The following is a 580-nucleotide window of genomic DNA, read 5'->3' as shown; positions in this document are numbered from 1 at the left end:
GTACCTCTAAGTCTTATATTTCCATATTATTAATAGTTTACAGATCTTGAATACACTTGCAGGTCTTTGATAAGTCATTTCTCTCTTAGCAACAAGCATTTGTGTTAGTAAGTTATGCTTTCTCCACAGGTTTTTGTCTTATACTTTGCATTTTAATCTTTTCCTGTTGATTTTTTTATTTGCTCTATATTTTTTGCTCTTCTCTATGCTTCGCGAGCGCAACTGTTTTCTGCTCGGAGTTTGAAGGCGGTGGAGGTCAAAGAGGAGACGGAGGAGTGGAGGGAAAGGAACGGGGAGGGCTGAGTGAGTGTCGAGCTGGTCGGTCGGTCAGGTGCAGCGCCACCAGTGATCATTAGGGTTACAGCTGCCCTGGCCAGATTGTGTGCTGCCTGCACCAGGCGAGATGTTTTGCCCAGGGAGACGAGCGAGCATCTGTCTGTCCCTCCCCGTAGACAGCAACCTCCTACCAGCCTGTCCAACTCAACCCAACTGGTAACAAGGTCACCCAACTCTTACTTTCCCTCACTCACGCACACACTCTCTGCTACTCTGGATTTCTATATGCTCAGTCCCTCCTTTT

Source organism: Nematolebias whitei, chromosome 21 (genome assembly GCF_014905685.2).
Source record: "Nematolebias whitei isolate Nwh7 chromosome 21, NemWhi1, whole genome shotgun sequence".
NCBI lineage: Eukaryota > Metazoa > Chordata > Actinopteri > Cyprinodontiformes > Rivulidae > Nematolebias > Nematolebias whitei.
The sequence above is the reverse complement of the archived record's forward strand: the minus strand, read 5'-3'. Positions refer to the sequence as shown.